We start from the raw sequence: 21,413 nt of genomic DNA, 5'->3' as shown, positions 1-21,413 counted from the left end.
GTTTAGTACCCTTTAACAATATACTGCTGATAAAAATCATCAAAATTCAAAATGTGGAGTTTTTATATTTTTTTATAATATGTTTATAATCTGTTTCTTTCTGAATACCATCATGATTGAATTAATATTGATTTCATACAACAGTTCAATAAACAGTTCAAATGAAGTCACTTACATTTTAGACGCAATATTGACTGTTTTTGTTCTGTTTCAGCATTATGACGGTCGCCTGCCGCCATCTACTGGCGGTAGCGTTATGTTTAAAATTATCATTCTTTCCAACGTTTCTTATTCAAGAAACTTTTATTCAAAAATATTTAAATCAATCTCATAACATTATTTAATGCAGTTGTAATATTTTTTAGAGTAAAATTATTTGATTTGATCAGCCCTACCTAGGGTAACAACCCTATAGTGTCTTATTACTCTAATTTAATTTATTGATCAAATTTCGTAACTTAAAATGAAAGATGAAGCATACATTTAATAAGATTAGGGAGGGAAATGATAAGACAATATGCAGATTAAAATATTTACAACAATTTTTTTTTTTTTCGGACAAGCAACTTTTTACTTGGACAAGTGAATGACAGATTGACTTGTCCGAAGGACAAGAACACGAAAAGGCTTAATGTCGAGCCCTGCACATGCAATTTCTTAACTTGCTGTTTACGTTTGCAGACATAACCGATTCTGTGTATGTGAACTTTGTGTGTTTTTGACATAACCAATTGTGCATTTGACAGTTTAAGCGCAATAAGAAGTGAAAGAGAACTTAGTTTAATACTCACGGGAAGTGCCGTCTGACAGCCAGCTTTCTGTGTTTGTGCTCAGGATGTGTGCGCTCAGAAAACAATATGTCAGAAGTTTAGACTGCTATGGTTTAAAACACATGCAGATATTAACCTTCATGATCATGTAGAACCGCAATGTCACATGAGCGTGACCACGGTAGAGATGATGATCAAAACCAAACAGATGTTTTAGTTTTTGGCATGAGCTGTACAGGCTCTGCCCTCTTCTGGAAAGTGGGTGGGGAGCAGCAGCTCATTTGCATTTAAAGATACATGCATGAAAACAGCATGGTCTTCCTTCCACTCAAAAATTTATTTTATTGTCATGTAGTTTTTGTGAACATTTTCCCCTAAGTTTGGAATGGTTTAAAATGAAGCCATGAATCACTTTAGCAGCATTACATTTATTAGAGTATATTCACCCTTTAGTAATTCACCCTGCCATCAACTCTAAACAACTGGGCTTATACTTTGTGTAATACTTTGTGTAAGTATTGATCTCCTTGGTGTCACAGACTGTTCAATTCTTTATTATGTTTATTCATCTGTTTACAAACCCATTTATAATTCTACCCTGAGCCTTCAGCATGACACAAATTCCAATTAAAAATTCACAGGCCCTCAACTTTCATATTCCCTAATTAGTCTAGTGCAACAGAGGTGACAATCTCTGTGTTGAGGTTGGCAATAAAAGTGGAGCAAGTAACATTTTCCTCTAACCTCGAACATAAAACAACAAGAGAAAGCTGTTTTCAATATGCCTGTCTATTCCAGCCACCAGCATTTTATAACTTTCTCCGACATTGAGATTGAGAATTCAAGTGGTTTGAGGAACTTTTCGGCTATTATGAAGCAATCCTCATAACCCTGTCACAGGCCTTTACTGCTGCCTCTGATATTTCACCTTTTATCGCATCTGGCAGTGTTTGAAAGAATAAAGAGAGAAAAATGAGGCACATAGAAGGAGGAAAGGCTGGGATGAGAGAATGAGAGACCATTTCTGAGAAAGATGGGCAGCCACAGACACACACAGCACAAAGCACAGCAACTTACCTCTTTATATTGTGCTTATAAGGCAAAACTGAGAGAGAAAAGAAAGTTGCAACTTGACAATGCATCAGTTGAGTTCTACTCAAGCTGTAAAAAAAAAAAAGAGAGAATAAAAAATAAGCCCAAATCAATGCTCTTATTTGAAAGGAAAACTAACCAGACAAAAATCGAACAAAATTCTCAGACAGTCAAGAGAAGACACAGTTAACTGTATACTATTGTAAGTACCATGGTTCTCTCACAAAATGTTTAAGATAAAAATAATATGAGATGGGAGGAAAAACTATAATTCAGTGCTTTTGTGTGACTTTTCAGTGCTTTTGTATAACTCAAAGTTTTTAGGGGAACGCAATACTTTTGTGAGAGAATGCAAACGCATTCTAAAAAAAAAAAAAAAAAAAAAAAAAAAATCTTATATTTTTCCATCATTATGGGACTCAAAATCTTCTATTCATTTATTGATCCATTAAAAAATAAATGTATATATTTGATATTTTTTTATATTTTAAAAAAAGTTTCTAAAACTCTAAAATTGTATTTAACCATCTTTCCTTACGTCCAAATATTTACCAAACCGAAACTTATCAATAAATATTAATATAAATGTAACATAAATAAAACATAATAAAATATGTAATTATAAACAATTACTGCTAAAAAGAAGTCTGTATTCATGATATTCAGCTAACAACAAGCGTGGTGTTCTTTGAAGTACCTTGGTGTACCATGTTAATGGTCCATGAATATGACCATTTGTACCATAATACCACCAGCCTTTCCTCTCTTTATATATATATATATATATATATATATATATATATATATAGTGCTATTCTCTTGTTTGAGTCCATCAAGTTCCATTTTTTTTTTACTTTAGTTTAAACACACTTTCTAAGTCTAAAGTTTAATAGTGTAACTGACAGGCAGATTGGCAGTCTTGAGTAAGCTGGCATCAGTCTGTCTCACTTTATAACTTTAATATCTGATGACACTTTCCCACAAATTTCATCATACTTTCAATATTCTCTCTTATACTCACACACTTTCTTTTCTATCTGTCATTCTTCCTCCCATCCATTTAAAATGTAGTCAAAAGAATGAAGCCACATCCCCATGGATGAGCAAAAAAGTTTGTTGTTTTGTCCTTGAGATGCCCACTTCAATTCCATTACGTATAACAGTTAGTTTGCAAAATTTGGATAAATAGCCCTCAAAAGAAGATAATTCATCCCTTGAGTAATGAAGGCATATGGTTTTTGACTGAATGAATGCATTATGATCTGTTTCAGAAAATGTTGGGTGGAAATACTGTGGTACAATGGATTCAATAATAGCGCCCTCACAATCTGGCCTTGTTAGTAGCATGTTTGTATTAATGGATGGGAGGGGATGCGATTACGGTCCGCCAAGCCTGCCAATAGAGTGTATTAAGCTGAGACGAAGAGTGGGTGCACATTGCCTGCATGTCTGGCGGCAATACACAATTGTGCAATGAAATGCCGAGTATTTGGGTGACAATAGCTGCAGGTTTGCAGTGCCAGTGTTGTTTGGCATGGCAAATTGCATCACTGAGTCCATAAATTTTAGCTCCCATCTAACATTACAACCACTTAGTATAGTCACTCAGACCATTAGTGATTACATCCCAGTATAAAATTCCCTTCCTCTATGGGTTAAGAGGTAATGTTTTATTCACTGTAGTGTTTTAAAACCCTTGATCAGACAAGTGGAAATGTTATGCTTTTCAGGGTTTCATATCTGCATAACACTCAGATGAATTTAGTCTTAAGTGAAGCACTTGTATTTAAGCCAAACTCCACAAGAATCAACATATGCTTCCCAGTCAACACATAACATCACTGTTTTATGTTGTAGGATCAGTGCAATTAGCATGTCCAAAGACAAAATGACAGAATTAGAAAACTGTAATGGCACCTCTGGAAGAATGACACAAAATGAACAACAGGTTTGTACTTTAGGTAACTAGGGTTGGGTACCATTCACATTTTAACCAGTACCGGTACTAGAAATTCGGTGCCGGTACCTTTTTTTGGTAATTAAGTCATTTGTAGAAGTGTTATTGACATTATGCCAGAGCTGCCTTGGTTGCTGTCTGCCATTGTCTGTGATGCTTGAATATTAATAAAAACAACCATTTTAGTAATAAAAGAAAAAATTATGAAAAAAATTCTATGAAATGTTTTGTTTTCCACAGATTCTGTTGTGAATTTTCTAGTTATCAACTGAAGACATAAAACATTCATTTAACTGATCTTTAATCTGAAATTAAACGTTTTTGTCAAACTACATGCGGCATAACTGAGCTTTATACTGTTAAAATTACAACATAGAAGAAAAAGTGTGATTATTCCTTAAAAAAACTAATTTTTGATAATAATTTGTTATTATTAGTGTTAGTATTATTTTTAAATTGAGATATCTAAAATTCTACTGTACAACAGTAATATATTATCAAGTTAAACCAAACTTTCAATTTGACAGGTTGTGGTGAAGACATGAGTTAATGATATAAAGAAGATAGAAATTGTAAAATGCTGATGAGCTTCAGTGACTCTCAGAGCGGCTCTAGAAATGCATTCATGTTCACTCATAGTGAGACTGCAGAGGATGATAAACACAGCGAGCGTCACGCGTGCTTCAGTGTGTGTGAGGTAAATGAAACCTGTGCCACTCATTCACACAGACATGCAGAACATGCAGGATCCGTATTTAAATAGTGTTACTCTCGCACCCAGATGCACTCTCAGATACCGAAATTTGGCACCGATTGTTTAATGTGAATCGGTACTCGGTAGTACTGACGTAATTTGGTCGGTGCCATTAAAAGTACAGAGTTTGGTACCCAACCCTATAACGGAGGCCAGCTAGTAGAGGGCTGTGGAAGTAAACCTCACTCCCCTGGCCTCAAGCGGCGCACTAGTGAATTACCTTAGAGGCAGCGGCCTTTTGCCTCCTTGTTTGCACGCCTGTCTCCCATGCTAGTACGATTCCCGCTCAGAGCGATTGTGAGTAGGACCAGTTAAATTGGTCTCGGTTTAGGTTTAGGGGGTGAGTGTAGCAACAGTTGCTGTGGTAATTGAACGTTTATGCAAATAGAACAGCAATAGACTACTAATAGAAGCACAGATAATTATACCGCTTAAAATAGTAAGAAACTGCAGACATTTGAATAGGACAATCTGCTTATACCCCCAATGACGGTTAGGTTTAGGGGTGAACGTTCATGATTAATTGTTTTATTTTAAAAAAATCGTACGTTTTTGAATCTCATCGTGAATTCTGAATCTCATCTAAAATTGCCACCTTGTAAAATAATCATGTTTTCCAATGAGATCAGGTTTGAACGCCAACTAGAAACCAACAGTACAGCAACTTAAGTGCTGTCAGTTTGAAAAAACATATTTAGTGAACTACTTTAACTTTGACAGCCCTTCATTGCTAAAAATTGTGTTGGAGGTATGGTTGATGCTCATTAATAATGTGAATTTCAGTGTTCAATTTTCACATGTTTGGTAGAGCTGATTTTAGCTCTAAATCTTCAGGGAACTATTTACTGAATAACTTGGGGAATGATTCATGGTAAACAGTCGTTAACCTCTCTCTATTAAAAGGGGTCTGGAAATGTGACATTTAGAGTAAATCAACACTTATGGATATATAAATGATAAATGAATAGAAAACAAACAAGTTGTGGGATAAATAATCACTCTTAAAGTTCACAGCCGGCTGTGTTTGCCACCTCAGGGTAACAGGCCCAATTAATATTTATTAATTAAAAGAACCCTGATGATTGCAGTTCTGTAACTGCAGGCTACGCACAAATATATGATTATGTGTGCGACCAAACAAGGCATCAATACAGCCTAAATGCCCGCGACATAAAATAAGCATTAAAAAGTGCAGTGGCTGTATAATTAATCATTATGATTTCCCTCAGGGATCTGTAATTCTGGGAACAGCATGTGTTAGTATGTGGTATGCAGACAGGCTGTATTTCTTGTAGACGGCATTGCTGAACTTTCACTATTCTTCTGCCATTACATTATTTTGTTTCACATAAGGGTAATAAATTAATTGTTTAGTGTATTTATATCTTGGTGGAAAAGGTCTTTCATCATATATATATATATACTGTATATATACAGTATATATAAAAATGATAATATCAAACTTAAGTAAATTTACCTTGCTGGAGAAATCAGGTTGTATCTACTGACAGTTATGCTTCAATAAAACCTTGTTTTTTCAGGTTGGTTGAATTCAGTTTTAATCAGGAGTCTTAAATAATTCATTTAATTTCAACAAAACCATTTATTTCAAATGTTACCACATGAAATACATTTTCTAAGTTGAACTGATAAAAAAAAAAGCCAGTGTAAACACCAGACAAACCGAGATTTGCACAGTGCTTATCCAGTCTGTCTGAGCGCAAGTCTTAAGTCATTTTTCAAAACGACGCCCGTGCATTATTTATTACGATACATCTGCTTTTACTTTCTCTCTTCGAAACGTCTAAAAGAGCTAAAGGAGTTATCCGAGGACTAGTTTTGACAAAATTAGGACAACTGTTCCGCCCCTGAGCCCACATCCAACATCTTCCCATTTCACCCTCTCCATCTATCCCTCATTTGCATTGTGCTCTGTCCAGCGATGCCTCTCTCTGGGGGCCGGAGAGGGTTTCCATGGCGACTCAGTGGGTGTCTGAGCGTGAGGGTGGTCTGAAGGATGGCGACTTCCTCTTTCAGCTACATGACACGAGCACAAAAAGAACAGCTCTGAAAGAGAGGGTCGGAAAAAAGGAGCAGAAAGGAGGTGAGGAGGGGCGGGCCATCAGGGGTCAGGAATAGGGGTCGGTGTAATTTGCACAGCGCTGCTTCTCTTTGATAAAGGGCGGTGAGAGGGAGCGTGGTTCATCTGTAGGGTTCCTGCCTGCCCGTGTGAGGGGAATATCCATCGCTCATTCAGGGCTTGTTGAAATACAAAGAAGCATCAGGAGAGTACAAAAGTAGAGGGAGAAAGTTACCCCAGGAGATAAACACAGATCTGCCTGTCTTGTCTTTCTAATGGACCACAAATTCTCTATAGAGGTCTGGGGCTAGGTTCAAAAAACATTCTTAACTGCTATTTTATTCTTATTTTCTAACTTAAGAATAAAGTTGAGAGAATTTTGTATTCCCCCAAAAAAACTAAAAATTCTTAAGAATTTCGTTTTTTTCTAAAACAAACCCTAAGAAGAGTTTGAATTCCTGTGAAAAACGTTCTTAAATTTCTTCGTAAATAACCTCTTAAAGTTAGGACATGTGATTGCTTTTTGATTACTTTTCTAAATTTCTAATGAATGTTTTCAACTGTTAATCATTTTCAAACAAGGCAGGGTTAAACATTTATGCAAATTTATAAAACGACGCTGCAATTTCAAACAAGAGAACCAATCAAAAGCATCAGAACAGCATCGCTTTACTAAATGGCCTTTAAATGGCAGGAGGCTTCGTACACATCAAAAACAGGCAAAGCAACCTAATTAATATCATTCAACATATCCTAGCTTTTTACAGAAATTATTCAGATGTCACCCCTTTTGTAATCGTTAACATTTCCATAAGTAACTGTAATTTAATTACACATTTTTCTCAGTAACTGTAACTGATCACAGTTACATTGATTTTGTAATTAAACTGTTACGCCGTTACTTGTAACTGGTTACTCCCCAACACTGCTTGTCTTAAATCCCCAAAGGTAAAATGTTTAATTTATTGGGATATTAAACATTACAACATCGCACTAAATCTAAAACATATTAATATTACTAGAGATGTGCACAAATACTTTGAAATTACACCAATGATTGATAATTTAAACATGGATGAGTCATGATTATGTGTGACATGACTTGTTTCTGAATTTGAAACCCTTCATAAACAAGTCAAATAGAGACCTTGTTTTTAACGTTATATTTATGACCATTTTCACCAATATTCAGCACTTCCTCTTGAGAGAGACTCTTTAAAATAACTATTAAAAATACATGGTGCATTAAAAAAATGCAACATGCCTTTAGCGCAAAAAGACGGGTGTTTCTCATTGAGTCGATCAGCGAGTTTTTAGCAAGAACCACCGTACAATAAGATAACACTAAACACTGTAATTTTCTTCATTAGGAAATAACACGGTTATATGGTTAGAAGATAGCTGTGTCTCACGTGACCTTGTTATTTGTACACTTGTTATTTGTAAAATGTTGATGTAATTTTGTCACTTATTGGGAGCAGTGTGCTAGCTGGAGCCGTTTACCTCCAGTCTTTGTGCTAAGCTAGGTTAGCGGTGGGTGCGTCAGACAGAGTTACGGCACGCACGGAGATGAAAAGGGTATGTATGGACTTATCTAACTCTGGGGGATACGGTGAATAAGCTAAAGTCCCAAAAAGTCGCCATGTTCCTTTAAATTGACAGTACAAGTGCAAGAAACCCCCATAGCAGATCTAGACAGGTGGTACTGGGGAGGAGGAGGGTTTAGACAAGCACTCAGTCTATTGCTACCTGGTCAGACCGGAATATAAAAGGCAAGCCTAGATAGGAAGAACTAAGTATTTCTTTATCTCTTTCTTAAAAATAAATGTCATAAATCTGGCCCCTGTTTCTGGTCCTTCATTTTTAAATAAAGTGTATTGTGGGAACGTTTTTTTTCTCTCTCCAAACAGATACCAGCTTCTAGAGCATGAATGTGGAACATCGGACCCTGAGAGACATCCTACCACAATGTGAAAATATTCACTTCTATTCTTAAAAATGCTCACAGGGACAGAAGCCAATGACAAAATTATAAATGGACTGAATTATTCTTAGTCTAACTTTACATACGCTTACATAAGAACGTGCAGAGCTGGTATTCAGATGCCCAGCGTCCATTCAAACTCTGTGGATCCACTGCAACTTTTTTTCCTAAGTGCTTGATAATGTTTTTGAGTGCATTTACATTTATGAATAATTGATGGTGTGAGTGGTTCAGGAAAAGTGTGTTGGTTTACATAGTGTAAGCTACACATGTCAGGGAGCGAGCTTGTGTATAATGTAACAGGGAAATGTAAGTCAGAGTTACTGCATTACTGTAGTCCTGCTTACCTCTGTGTTCATATGATACTGATTCTTACACACACACACACACACACACACACACGTACGGTACGTATTCCTTGACTGCGGGTCTGATCCTAAACGCCGTCGCTGCCTTCCTAACTATCAAGGTACGTCATAGGTAACCGCATTGGAACGCTCTACAAAGGCTGCACAAATGTAGCTAGCATTATAATGAGAGACATGACCAAATTCATTTCAATTGAGATGATATTAGCATGTTGCTAATTGAATTATATATAGCCTATATATCATATTATATATAACATTTTTGTTATATATATATATATGAATATCAAAAGCTGAATTTTTTACAAAACTTTCCCAAACAGTATAGTGTATATTAGGAGGCAGTCTATTTTTATTATTTCAATAGAGAATGACATTAGCATGCTGCTAAGCTAATGGCAATACGTATAAATAGGCTACATAAAGCTGCACAAACAAATATTAGGTGATTTATTTTTATTTTTTTACATCAAACTGTTTTTACTGATACCTTTCAGTATGTGATAAACTTAACGTTTATTTATAATAAATTTCTTGCTTCATCTGCCCCCTTGGATTTATTTTTTCACTAGCTATCTTGGGACTGACTTTACTACATAGGATACAGTACAAGCAATGCTGCCATATCATTTGGCTAAAAGGAGTTATCTTAGGAGGCAGAATGATCAACTTGCCTACTTTTTGGAACAGTCTTCAAGTGAGTTAATGCCTTAAAATGTTGCCTAAGAAGGCACTTGAGGTTTTGAAACACAGCATGCGTCTGTTCACACTGCTCGAGTCTCAGTGGCAGCATCATCCTTCATCCTTGTCTCTCAGTCAAATAACACATCACATTTCAGCCAACAATTTCCACATTTGACTTTTGCGACTAATAAACCGACTTCCTCCTGTCTGAGGGGCGTTTGAGGCGCTCTGAGTTCATATAATTAAAGGAGAACGCGTGGGCTTGTTCTTTGTGTCTGGGATGCTTATTTGAGAGAACGGAACAGGAACTTATGATTCATTTGTTTGGAACTCAGAGTACATCTATAATAGAGTGTTGGGATTGACTTATATACGCACAACGTTCTCTTTTCCAGTCCTCTCTATTCCATCATCTCACTTCACCCCTGTCTTCATACATATCTGCCTTATTATTTTCTCTCTCCCTTCTCCGTCTCTTCTTTTTCTCTGACGTGGTCATGGTAACCTTATCAATGTCAGTTACACAACAGTGAAGAAGAAGGTAAAGGCAATTTTTATGACAGCTCCACCTTATTAACCTTCTCAAGTCTGAGCAGGGTGTGTGTCATTCAACACTCTCTCTGTTTCACTTTCTGAGAAAGTTGGCCTTGGTTAACAGGTACAGACAGATCGCTGGGAGACGTTTGTCACCGTTCTGTCCTTTTTCACTTGCATTTTACAGTAAACCTGAGTTTATCTCTGCTTAAACTATTCTCAGAAGCTCACCACAGCGAAAGGTTCCCAGCATACCACTGATTCACCGCAAATTCTCTGCTGGTTCCTGCCTGAGGAAGAAATCTTGTTCTATGGGGTCACATGTGAAGTTACATTTTCCTGCCTCTCTCTCATAAGCATTTTCCTATTCTTTAGTTATTTAATGTCACATCTCAAAGGCATTCAACTGATTTCATCCCTCATGACATTCAGTGTGTATAGCTGCCAAAAGTGCTCCCCTGTGGCTGAAGGCGTCGAAAGTGGACTGAAGGGTGTGCCGAAGATGCTGTATTATTTTTAGGTTGATCCTGGCAGCTGTTTGGATTAAATTTCTGCTCTAAGTCTTGGCATGTTTATGGGCAAATTCTTCAAATAATTTAGCCATAAGGGAAAGATGATAACACGATTATGCAAAAATAAAAAATGAATAAATAACAATCTATATTATATGACTTGAGCTGACATGAACTAACATTGAACATTGTATTTTAATTAACTAATGACGTTAACAAAGATTATTAAATAAATGTAATGATAATTGTTAATGTTAGTCTTGAGAATGTCGGTAACCAGACAACTGACGGCACCCATTGACTTAGTAGGAAGAAGTCAATGGGTGCCGTCAACTGTCTGATTACCGACATTCTTTAAAATATCTTCTTTTCTGTTCAGCAGAAGAAAGAAACTCATACAGGTTTGGAACAACTTGAAGGTGAGTAAAGGAATTTTCATTTTTGGGTGAACTAACTTATCCCTTTAACTGCTTTCACCTGAGGGTTCAGCATTATACTGTTTTTGGTAGTAATTTGTAAGGGATTTTGTATAATTATAATTCATCCTTGTAGATGCAGTTGATAGGAGTGGCAGAGCTCAAGCCTGAAGCTACTGGGGCAGAACCTGCTCTGTTTGACAGCGCTGATAATGAATAATGAATATTATGATTAGCCTGCCTTTGGTCCAGAGCTGGCTAAACACACACACACACACACACACACACACACACACACACAGTCAAGAAGTGATTACAAAAGACGCTGCATTGGAACAGAAAATGAGGTAAGAAATAACCGAGAGTGATAGAGATAACAGGTGTTCTCAACCAGGGGGCCGGGGCCCGGGGCCCATATGGGCCTCAGCAATTCTACAGGAGGGCCCTAGGGCTGCCAACTCTCACGCATTGAGCGTGAGACTCACGCAATTGACCCTTTTCACACGCTCTCACGCCACACATCCATTTTCTCACGCACAGAAAAATTGCGGAGCAAAGAGGTACTTTTAATATTAAACTAATTCTCAGATCTTAGATTCCGTCAATTTTATTACGAAATTCAGACAAAAATACGTTTGGCGCTTGTAAATGTGACGTGACAGATCGCTGAGCGCCTCAGTTCAAGTGCACGTGAACCGATCATCTGTTACTTTTTTATTTAAAGATGCAGTACAACTTACCGAACGTATACATAATATCGACCAATTAGTGTTTTTCAAACACGGAAATAGGTCAATATAACAGCAGGAGAACAATTATGTCACATAACGTTACATTTACCTCAGGAAAGCCATTTAATGACCATAGCATGTTAATTGAATAGAAAAAATAGCTAGAGAGGAGATTTTGCTGAGCACTATATTACATATTTATTATATTTTTATGTCATTAAATAATTGTTATTATAACAAAAACTACATTATATTTAATTTAATTTAATTTGTTATTTGTAACCTTTAATAATACCAGCAGATTGGGCCCTCTGAGATTATTTTTTTAAATAAAATTTAAAATAAACATGTATCCAAATTAGTCAATATTGAATCCAAATCAGAATCAAACCACAAGAATGGAATTGAAATCTTGAAATTTTTGTCAAGCAATAATAAAAACTGTATCCTACCAGTCATTGTACAATGTTGTCACTAAACTTAATAAAATTCTATGTAGTTACCAAATGTTTTGACAATCACACTTACACTTATTGTGATGCAATATTTGTTTTGACCCCCCCCCCCCCCCGAAAAAAAAATCTCACTCCAAGCTAAACTCAAAAGTTGGCAGCCCTCCCCTGGCCCTTATAAGTCTTAAAATTATGTCAATTGTTATATTTAATGAACTAAAATGCTACAAAATAATACAAATACAAATTTTCATCATTAATGATTATTAGTATCCTCAGACAGCATGCGATTTCAGACGTAGCTTGAGTCTTTATGAGTGATTCACTGAATCATTCATTGATCACTGATTCATTCTAAAAGGAATCGCCACGTTGCTCGGAGATGCTCAACTGTTAATTTAGCTGTGGCTTTGTTTGAAAGTATTTTCGTTGGCAAAGCAAAAAACCAACTGGCAAAGTTGTGTTTAAAATGTAAGTTACTCAATATTAATGTCTTGCTTAAAAATAACAAAACAACAGCTTTTCAGTCTTTTGTTTACATCACTGTCTAGCAAAAGCATGAATTTCTACTTAAGTATACTGCCTGTCGGTGGCAGATAATTTGAGGGCTGGTTCATAAAAATGTTTTGTTTTGAGTTTCACTGCAAAACTTTATAAACTTGAACTGTTTACCTGTATTTATAAACGTGGTCTTCGACAGTGCGCCCCGTCTGTGAATCACGCAGCGGCTCGTCCGTTTCAGTTTCAAAACAGTGGACCGCTCTGATGAGGTTAGGGAAGGACAGGATTCGCGACCGTGGGTTTCAGCCTACTGTGTGTCATTTGTCGAATATTTTTGACTTATTTAATATTATTTCACAGCACGTCTCATAATAGCGCGTCACTTTGATACTTTGCAGTCACGTGATATCTGGCGGGCAACAAACGCGGTTAGTGCATCCAATCGCACAACAACTATCTGGCATGTCGTGTACACCTCAAAACACCAACTTTTCTATATTAAAACTGGCAACGTCCTGGCAAGATCCTTGATTAGTTTACTGGTTTTCGTTGCTAGAGAATGACGTTCTTGCCCGCCAGCCAGTACAACTGACCATTCCTTTCCCAGATAGCAGGCAGACGTCGATTCAACGTTGATTCTTAGTTGTAAAGGTTAGTATCAATCATCAATCAAATTTCAACGTTGGATCAATCTTTACTATTTATTACGTTGAAAATAAAACATTGATTCAATGTTGAAATGCGGTTGAATGGCGTGTCTGACGTTGATTCAACGTTAATTCGATGAGCAAAGTGATGTTGTTTCAATGTCAGGAGAGACGTCGTTTCCATGTTGGTTCAATGTCAGTTTGCTATCTGCTTGTCCCTTGTAAACTGGACATGAACGCCCTCTCAAGTCGTATTTCCTACCTTAAATAGTGCATATTTACAAATAATAATTTGAAGTGTACTGTAGCCTATTATACACAGCAAAAAAAGCCTGTTTGTATTTGACCACAATTCCAGAAGCGTGGTGGTGAATGTTATAGTTCTCAGTGATTGGAACATGTAATTTGGCTTTAATAAGATTTTCCCAATCTATAGGCAAGAATGAACCTGGGGTGCGTTTCCCGAAAGCATCGTTAGCCAACTATGGTCGCAAGTTCATCGCAATGCCCATTGAACTCTATTGGTAACGACGGAACTTGCATCCATAGTTGGCCAACGATGCTTTCGGGAAATGCACCCCTGGTGTCCTATATTGTTCCTCTTCTTTCAGACAACAAAGCACTTGAATGCAGCAAGCTCGTAATGATGACTTCAGAAGCGAGAAGTAGGAAATTTCCGATAGCAAGTGAAGGCAGCTTTAGTCCTAAATTCTAGGATGGAATAAATGGCACAAAACTCCCATTGTGTGATGTGTGATAGACAGTGGATATTACATGAGCTCTCTGGCACTTAATTTCTGAGTAAGGGTGGAGTTTATCATCTGAAGCTTGTGCTTTTGTGGGTATGGTTGTATTGCAAGGTAAGTGCAGAACACCACATAAATACTGCAATCCACATTAGATGTCTCTCCTAAATGTGAATTGATCTAATCTGGATTACAAAGGCTCATTCTGGAGAGAGCATGTAAAGTTCAAGCCATGATCCAGTTTCCCTCGCATGGCACAGTGTTGTTATAAACGGCTCTAATGTGACCTCTCTGAAAAGACCAAGATTAAATTTAATCCATTCTGCCGTTAGACTGAGAGTAGGATTGGTTATGGAGCAAATTCTGATCTTTAACATGTAATCTCTTCGCTCTGTGCTCTTCACTACACCACACTGTGTGGGAAAGCCTAGGTGGTGTCTTTTCAGATGAATAACTCTTGAAAGCAAGCACCAGGGCATTCGTCAGCTTCCTGGCACACAGACAGTGATAGATAAATGCAACCTTTAACTTCTGATGCCTCAGCAAAAGGAAGAGGAAAAAGAGGTAGGCACTTTTCTCTATTACCAAGAAAGAATAGGAGGGAACGAGATTGTGGATAAACAGTTAGAGAAAGGGAGAGAGAGGCAACTTTACTTTGATATGGTAACTATTTTTCCAGCCCTTCCTCCCTCTCATGCCTTGATCTGCCCTGTTCTCCCTTCATCATCCTCTTATTTTCTTTTCTGCTTTTTTATTTTATTTTTTATTACAGTGCATTCAAATTCCAACCTTGAAGTTTCCTGGGATAGGAAAGTTCTCTTTAAAGGATGCTGCTTTTTCACCTGTCCAATGACTCACAGTAGGTCAGCTTACAGAAAGTGTGCAAACACACACACACACACACACACACACACACACACACACACACTCTCTTGTACATCTATCTTTATGAGGATATTCATCGACACAATGCAATCTCTAGCCGCTTACCCTAACCTTACCCATCACAACTAAGTGCCTAACCCGAACCCTTACCCTAAACTTACCCTAATTATAACCTTATCCCTAAAACCAAGTCTTGACCCTCAAACTGGCCTTTAAAGGGGTCTCCGAAAGTGAGGACCGGCCAAAATGTCCTCACTTTACTCTCTTTGTCCTCACTCCAATGGTCTAAAACCCAAACTGGTCCTCACAAAGATAGTTGTACAAGTACACACACACACACACACACACACACACACACACACACACACACACACACACACACAAAAGTTTCACTATTATTCTAAACTTTTGACTGGTAGTATACATCATGATTTTTTTTCCACTATCATTAATGATACCTGAAGTGGTGCAACTTTTTGAGGACTTAGACTTAAGGGGTCGCACACCGGACGCGCAGCGCCACGTCTTTTAAATTCAAACACATTATTCTCTATGAGTGTACACCACTGATCTATATAGAATGACACAGAGCGCCGTTTACATATACATACATACATCATCGTTAATATATACCGACCTCACCCTGTGCTGCAATATACATTTAGTTTTACATTCATTCACAGAAATCAGCTGCTTGAATGAAAACTGCCGACGTTATCGGATTTTCAGGTGATATTCTTAATTCATTCAGTTAAAGGGGCTATATGCATCTTTTTCCCCAAAATAAACGTAACAATAGCCTTTTTATTTTACCATTTATGACTCAAACATCTCCTGATGAGCATACTGACACCTTGTCCGCTCACAGTGGGTGCACCTATAAGCCTGTATCCTATTTTTCCTATTTTCTGTCGGGTCGGATTTTTCCCGCGCTGTCTGCGGATGTGAAGTCAAGCGCGTTCATGTTAAACGTTTCAGATCACTCTGCCATCACCGCTAGTCAGCAAGTAGCCTACACTCGCAAGCAGTGCAATGGATGATAAGAGAACACTTATCTCAAACAATATATGTATTTGACTGTTCTTACCTCAGTAAACATAATGTTGACCTCCTTGCAGCAGATGACTTGTGAAGTGTGCACGTACGAGCGCGCGCTGCCAGAGCGAGCAGAAAGGAAGAGCAGTTCTGTTTTTTGGCCACAGGTGTCAGTCACAAGTTTAAATTTCAGAAAAACGCATATAGCCCCTTTAACGGACACTCTGAGGTAAGGTGAATTCAGACTGCAGACTTAGCAACGATTGTATTTAATTGTACAGTACAATCATAACATAGTACAGGCATTATCTTAATTTCATAATGTCCTTAAACTTAACAATATTGCTGGCCATAAACTGAGAAAGTGCGCGTCCGGTGTGCGATACCTCGAGTTGTCCTAGACAACAAACCCGCGCAGCGCGACCCCCTTTAGACTTCTTTATCGTCACTGTAACAGAGTCACAACAAAATTCTCTGTGATACAATCCAGTTTGCAGCATATAAAAACAACAATTCCGACAGACATTAAAATGACAAACATAAACATTAAAATAACAAAGAACAACAAATGTCAATGAATTAATCCAATGATATATAAAAAGAATAAATAGAAATAAAAAATGAGCTATCAGGAGAGATGAGCTATCACTTTTCTAAGCAATCACAGGTACTAGAATGTCATTGATGGCCTTTTAGGCCAGTAAGTAATCACCTAGCAACAACTGAGAACCTTAGCAACACCATTTCAGCAGCCTGGCAACCACTCACAAGCCCCAAACATCATGTAGGCTATAGGTTTGTAGGAGCAAGCACTACTTGCATTTTCTTCAGTAAATGTAAAAATCAAGTTTCTTACTCCTGTTTCCCTTGATAACTGAAATCCTTGAGTTCTATTCTGGTCTTAGTTAAATCTGCTACATGAGGCCTTGGAGGCGGTGGATAACCTTACGGGTTCACCATGTACCATTTATATCATTCTCATAGAACATTCTCTCTCGCCTCGCCGTTCTCAGGAATAGAAGGCGGAGGAATGGAAAAATCGACACAGGCATAAAACATAAAACATCATTGCACTAGCTCAGAGATATTTTCTTACTCAGGAGTGTCATGCGCCTAGAGTGTGTTTTTTATTTATTTATTTTTATTATTTTTTTAGGGGACACGATCTACACTACCAGTCAAAAGTTTGGGCTTTTTAAAATTTGTTTAAATTTTTATTTATAATTTAAAGGAATTAAAACTTTTATCCAACAAGGACTCATTAAATTGATTAAAAGTGTCTGTAAAGACAATTAAATTTAATGTAAGATATTTAAATTTCAAATTAATGCTAATCTTTTAAACTTTCGATTCAATTCTAAAAAAAAGTTTACACAAAAAAATGTCAACATTTATAATAATAAGAAATGTTTCTTGAGCATCAAATCATCATATTAGACTGATTTCTGAAGGATCATGTGACACTGAAGACTCGAGTAATGATGCTGAAAATTCAGCTTTGGTCACAGGAATAAATGACATTTTAAAACATTAAAATAGAAAACGGTTATTTTAAATTGTAATAATATTTCACAATTTTACAGTTTTTGATTAAATAAATACAGCCTTGGTGAGCATAAGAGACTTCTTTCAAAAACAATAAAATAATCTTACCGAAAACCGACCCAAAACTTTTGAAACTGATCAACTTCTTTTCCATAAGACATGACCAAATAATTTTTTTAAGACATCCGTTTGTTATTTAAGTGTGAAAGGTGTTAGTTTGGTGGTACAGTTTTTATATAGTGTGTAAAGGGGACCCATGTTTAAATTATGACCACAAATATATATTTTTAAAAATAAATAAGAATTAATACATTTTTATTATAAAAGTTAAAAAAAATTGGCAGTTGCCTTAATATCCCTCTTGGCTTAGTAACTGAAAGGACATGTTTGAATGTGCTGTCTGTACTAATCTCTTCTGTCTGTACTAATAGCAGTCGGACTCATAATAAGTGTGTGCGCTTGAAGCTGCCTGTGAAGCGCTGCTCCTCTGGCTAACTCGCACTATTAAGCCCAGAAGGTAGAAGCCACATGAATAACCATGAATACTGCACACTGAAGCCAAGCTTTCCCCTTTCACTCACTCTGTCCGCAAGCTCCGCCTGTGCTGCCCTTTGTGAGTGTTTGTGTGTTCAGATTGGGTACCAGCTCTCTTTCTCTGCCTCTCTTTGCCTCCCCCTTCTCCTCCTCCTCTTCCCTCGGTCGCTCAGCGATTCAGGGAGAATGTGAGTAAAGCAAAAAAAGGCAGGCGTGTTTTAACAGATGGCTCTTGCTGTCCCGATTCAGCCAGCTCACTGCCTCTGGTACAGCTTGAACAGAGAGAGAGAGAGAGAGAGAGAGAGAGAGAGAGTGCGCGCGCAAGGTAGTTCAGGAAATTGAAACCGCTTCTTTTACTTTTCTTTTTTTCACTCGTCTCTTTTAAAACTTTCCTCCCAGCCTCTCTCGCTCTCACTTCTGTGTTGACAGACACTTGAAAGTTTGACAAACTTTTCAGCAATGCAGTGACCACAGTGCAACAGGCTGCAGGAAGACAGATTTCAGGACAGAAGAGTCCCCCCCCCCCCTCTAAATCCCTCCCAAGCCAGTCCGGCTTGCTGTTTTGGGGTCTCCGCCGCAGGACAGAAGGGGACAAACTGCCACCTGCCTCCCCTGCAGCTGTGTGTGAGGTAGGCTTCTCTGACATGCCCTAATTTCTTTCTCTCTCTCTCTCTCTCTCTCTCTCTCTCTCTCTCTCTCTCTCTCTCTCTCTCTCTCTCTCTCTCTCTCTCTCTCTCTCTCTCTCTCTCTCTCTCTCTCTGCTCAACTGATGTAACCGCACACTGGGAGTTCTAGCGCGGCGATCTGACGTTCCACAGTTGCGATTACAGGTTTCCCTCCCTCTTTCCCTCTCTGTTCGCCCTTCACTTTTGCACTCTTAAAGGAGCAGTTTGCATGTTGCCTAGGCTTGTGTTACTGGGCATACAGTGCATGTGTCATTTTTCTATGTGGGCGCACATGGGTGTTGTTGTTATTATTAGTTCACTGACAGACTGATTGACTGACTGGAGTGTTACTGAAAGAAAGGGAGGGTCAGAGTTACACCCTGTTCCCTCGACAGTCACGCTCGTGTGTCAAACAGAGGAAACCTGCTGATGATAGGGCTGAGACATCCTGAGATCTCCAAAAGCTTCCATGCTCCTTTACGCTTTATATGTCATCTCAGATATTGAAAACACTCTTAACTATATACTGCACAAAATAACTCATTTCAGTCAAAGGTTTGGACACAGATACTCGTTCTTTATTTTAGATTAATAGTAAAGTCATCAAAAATAATACAAATGAAAGGATGGAAATGATGTGGTGACCAAAAATGTTAAAATAAATCGTATGTTTGAGCTTCTTGAAAGCCCCACCTTTTGTCTAAACTCTAACTCTGCACACTCCGGACATCTTCTCAACCAACTTCATGAGGTGCATCTTGGGATGCTTTTCAAATGCATGCTGGTCACTGATTGGCTGCTCACTATCCACTCCAACTTGACATTTTTTGTTTTAAATTACAATCATTTCAAGAGTGTCCAAACTTTTTGATTGGTAGTGTGTTTTAATGATTAATAAAATTAAATAATTAAATACCATTTAATAACTTGGTTGCAAAAGTGTATATTTTACCATAGTTGCGTTTCTACCTAAATTACCCAGAACAATTCGTCCCAGGAACTTTTTTCCCCCAGGCCTTGCTGTCTGTGTTTTCGTCGTTGTTTAAAGTACTGTGAAGATTAGTTCGATGACATAGCACTGTGTGCGACTTTCCAGTTCCCGCTAGATTTCGTCCTCTGCATATAAGCTTAATAAAGCCTGAACCTCGTCTTCGGTCCATCAGTCTTTTAAAAAAAAAAGACTTTTAAAAATGGTGGTTGAATAAAATGCTGTGCCCAAGTCCCACCCCCATAAGTTCCTGAACTTTGAAAAAGTACTACCTCACGAGCAGGGACTTTCTGAGGGGGAATTTTTTACACGGAACTTCATTTGTATCCTGGTTCCTGCGGTCGAAACAACGACTACCACCCCAAAGTTCCTAGTTCCTGGGGGAACTTCCTGTGGTGGAAACGTGGCTTATATGTTATTAAATGTTGTCATTAACAGCCAGTCAGTATCTACACTGATTTAGTCTCACAATTCTTACAAATAAATTTTTTTTTTTATCCGAGACTCCTTCTTTATGTGTACGGATGTGACGTAATGATGCAATATAGCCTACTAGCCGAGACTCCTTCTTTATGTGTACGGATGTGACGTAATGATGCAATATAGCCTACTAGCCGAGACTCCTTCTTTATGTGTACGGATGTGACGTAATGATGCAATATAGTCTACTAGCCGAGACTCCTTCTTTATGTGTACGGATGTGACGTAATGACGCAAAGACATGCTCGAATTTCCCGCGGAAATCTACCAGTACCACTGGACTTAAAAACATTATTACAAGCTTACCGTTTTGAATCGAGCTAAAGCAAGCAGATAGTTTTGAACACTGGCTGGTTATGTACTTGCTCAGAAATTTATTTTGGATAATTTTTAACCCAAAAAAGTTACGGAATGTAGCTTTATTTATTTATGAGATTTTCATCAACTCATGAACACTCTCTATGGGAAACCCTTCATTAGACTGAATCAAAGCAATAATTTATGAGTTTGAGAAACTTTCTGACAATTTCTAACCTTTTTTAAGAAGTATCATTCGTTCAAGATTTGGACTATACTTGTAGTGTTTCATATTTGTTGTTGCATGCAACCACATATTTGTCTTTTCATTATTTCACCTAGTCATTCTCATGAAATTCAATTCCGATGGCAAACTCTCAACTCAGCTAAATATTTTTTTATGTGGTGCTGGACTTAAATAGCTCTGCAGAATAAGCTGCATATCTTATTTTATGCTATGATAAGGACTACTTTAGATGATATCTTGCTAACAAGACTTGCTGAGCCAACAAAACCCCCTCTTTCACTTCTTTTTTCAAAGGAAGAGGAAGTGACTAAGGAAGCAGCGCCACCGCTAAACTAAACCATCGTCTAATTTAGCTGTCGACTGATGATTTCAGTTTTTAATGAATGTACAAGCATGGTCGTTGAAGATTAGCGTCCGCTTACAAGCGGTCTTTGATAAGTGTGTGTGTGTAGCAGCAGCAGTCTGAGAGGTGGTGTCTGTGTCTTTACTTTGGCTCTGTGTTTTTGAGT

The 21,413-nt window shown here is 37.7% G+C and overlaps 1 protein-coding gene across 6 annotated transcripts in view; it reads left to right on the top strand.

Annotated features, from left to right (window-relative positions):
- The first annotated feature begins 18,406 nt into the window (after positions 1-18,406).
- The window catches only part of sulf2b (sulfatase 2b), a 143,115-nt gene continuing 140,108 nt past the window's right edge, over positions 18,407-21,413 (top strand). For 4 of the 6 annotated variants that reach the window (XM_081386425.1, XM_081386422.1, XM_081386428.1 and 1 more), the window contains exon 1: positions 18,414-18,856. The gene's annotated coding sequence lies outside the window, so the exon portion shown is untranslated. Of the gene's footprint in view, positions 18,857-21,413 lie in introns of all 6 variants that reach the window. The other 2 variants (XM_081386420.1, XM_081386430.1) reach the window with 1 other exon arrangement.

Source organism: Scardinius erythrophthalmus, assembly GCF_964197995.2.
Source record: "Scardinius erythrophthalmus genome assembly, chromosome: 15".
Classification (NCBI taxonomy): Eukaryota; Metazoa; Chordata; class Actinopteri; order Cypriniformes; family Leuciscidae; genus Scardinius; species Scardinius erythrophthalmus.
The sequence above is the reverse complement of the archived record's forward strand: the minus strand, read 5'-3'. Positions and strand labels throughout refer to the sequence as shown.